This window comes from Branchiostoma floridae, chromosome 15 (genome assembly GCF_000003815.2).
Source record: "Branchiostoma floridae strain S238N-H82 chromosome 15, Bfl_VNyyK, whole genome shotgun sequence".
Classification (NCBI taxonomy): domain Eukaryota; kingdom Metazoa; phylum Chordata; class Leptocardii; order Amphioxiformes; family Branchiostomatidae; genus Branchiostoma; species Branchiostoma floridae.
In genome coordinates, this window is record NC_049993.1 from 6,462,031 (window position 1) to 6,464,690 (window position 2,660).

The 2,660-nt window shown below is 46.2% G+C and overlaps 1 protein-coding gene across 3 annotated transcripts in view; it reads left to right on the forward strand.

Annotated features, from left to right (window-relative positions):
- The first annotated feature begins 440 nt into the window (after positions 1-440).
- LOC118431957 (membrane-associated transporter protein-like) overlaps positions 441-2,660 on the forward strand; it is a 15,070-nt gene continuing 12,850 nt past the window's right edge. For all 3 annotated transcript variants that reach the window (XM_035843408.1, XM_035843409.1, XM_035843410.1), the window contains exon 1: positions 441-602. The gene's annotated coding sequence lies outside the window, so the exon portion shown is untranslated. The remainder of the gene's footprint in view (positions 603-2,660) is intronic.

Here is a 2,660-nt window from a genome sequence, read left to right on the forward strand (position 1 = left end):
TATTAAAAAAACTGTCATGACGTACTATATTTTGTAGAGATTACATGTGAGCGTTTTCCCCTAGCTTTTATGACTATCTATATAGTGACAGTAGCTATGATTGAGTATGTTAATAAAGAGCAATTATTGGTACTTAGCCCGGTTATAAGGTCGGCGAGTTTTAACAAAAGACCTATAAGCAAGCAAGAATGTAGTTGTATATAACGTTACTAGAAAAAGTTTGTGGACATTTCCTACATATTGATAAACCAATGACAATTGGCACCGCCTGTGCGTACTGTTTATTGATATCCAGTATCAACCGCCCCGTACTTGTACGCATGGCCTGCATAGCAGACAGCTGATTTTTGCACACGGTACTGCAGTAGTACACACACTAGCACCACAGGTGGTTTCAAAACGCTATGGCTCGCCTCGACTCCCCGTCGTTTTCTGGGTACAACCGGTTTTGGTGGCTTGCTATTGGACGCCGACTCACTGGCCAGACTCACTGTACCCCTTGTGTAACACAGTAGAGAGTTACACAAGACACGCGGACGTCGTACGCACCACAGAGCGAGCTTCTAGAATATACTTGTACAGTCGACTGAAAGACTTACACGGTATGTATCCATATTTGTTTCTGCATCGCCGCATAACAACCACTTGCTTTAACGCACTACCTTCGCGGGCAGGCGGCACGACAGGTGCTGGTTATATCCACTAAACGGCCTGTCACGCCCAGCCTCGCACATCTAAATGTAAGTGAGCGCCGTGTAAAGTTATCTAATGAGGACGTTTCTACGGTACTTGGTGGCAGCGAGTTCCACTCTACAATGGTTTTTATTTAGGGTAGAACGAATTTTTGAACACGTCAATTCTAGCTTGATAACTTTGGGACTTGAAGGCATGGCTTTTTCCTATTTTTGGGGGGGGGCACGGGTGTTGGATGCATGAGCTGTATGTGCCAAACTTTTGTTTGGCTTCTTTTTACGCTGCGAGCGGAGCAAAAAGTTTCATCAATTGCACTCGTCTCAGCGATGGTTTTTATTTAGGGTAGAACGAATTTTTGAACACGTCAATTCTAGCTTGATAACTTTGGGACTTGAAGGCATGGCCTTTTCCTATGTTTTTTGGGGGGGCACGGGTGTTAGATACGTGAGCTGTATGTGCCAAACTTTTGTTTGGCTTCTTTTTACGCTGCGAGCGGAGCAAAAAATTTCATCAATTGCACTCGTCTCAGCAGATAACACATTTTAAGTCGAAAGGTCTTGTTGGACCCCAAAGAGCTTATTCGCTTTAGTTCTATTTCTAGAACTTAAGTATAGTTCTTGAGCATAGTATCATCACTTTTGGCGGGGTAATTGCATAGCATTTAAGTCAATGATGTCTTCCAAGCATGTCTATTAACAGGACGCTATTTCGTGTCTATGCTATAGTGGGACGTCTGAAATGCAAGGGAAATCCGTTCAAATTTGGTAAAAATGGAAGAAATGTCACTGTCTGTGTTAAGCAGAATAATTGAAATTCGATCCTCCCGGGATTTCGCTTTTTCCCACCTGTTCCCCACCTAGCGACTACTCGTCGGCATATGAAAGACTTGTCGGACAATACACATTTCGCAAATCCGTAGTCACACTATCGCCGATTGTCAGAAGATTGCCAAATTAAAAAATCCCATTGGATCTGCAATCATCAGTCTAAAAATAGCAGAGAGCTCGGGAGGACACCGGGTATATTGCTGCCGAAAATGGCCCTCACAGCTCGCAGGTAGCCTGTACCATAAGGGGATCGTAGAATTTGGCAAAAAGTCGGGAAATTCGTCCACGCTTAGGTTCATGTTTTCCCCTCGCGGCCGGCCAACTTTGTATACTGCCAAAACTCCCCTGGCAAATTATTCTCACTATGACAGCCAGCGTAGTCTGGTAGAGCCTAGCTCACAGACTTGTCAACTGCGTCGGGCTTCTTTTTTTTTCTGCTGTGCCGCCAGGTTATTAAAGTACGCGACATCGACTGATAATGTTACATCGGAGACATGCCACACCGACGCCCTGCACGAGCTCCTAAACAGACGTAGTCTCCCAACAGTAGTCTCCCAACAGTAGTAGTAGTCTTACTTAGTAGTCTCCCAATAGACTGTAGGGAGAATAGTTTTCCACGGTAGTTTTGCTGGCCTCCTTCGCATACTTCAGGATAGGAGGAGCAGTTTGGGATGAGCGCTGGGTCGCTATTTTCAACATGGAGTAGAGTTCTCTATGCCACAGAGGGAGTTCGCCGGGTGAAGGAGAAATGTACGCCCGCTGTTGAACACGATTCCCCCGGGTCAATCCCCCTAGACCCCACCCCCTGTAAAACAGTGAAACATTACTTGGTAGTGGGTACAAAACGTTACAATGGCTAACATACGTATTCTTTTGCCGGATAAAATCTGAGCTGAGCCCGGTCCAACTCGCCTACAGGTAGAGGCGGGCCGCCTGACCGAGCACACCGCACCTCAGCCTGGATGCCATACTGTTTCCAGAGCCCTATACAATCCAACTCTGGTCCTCGGCTCTACGGCCAGCATGCCCCAAGAAAACTCTGCAGCAGGCCCCATGAGTTAGAACCCCCGATGCATGGTAGATAGCAACGAGCCGGAGTCTTGTATCCAGGCTAATTCCACAAGTAGCTATAGTTGTCTG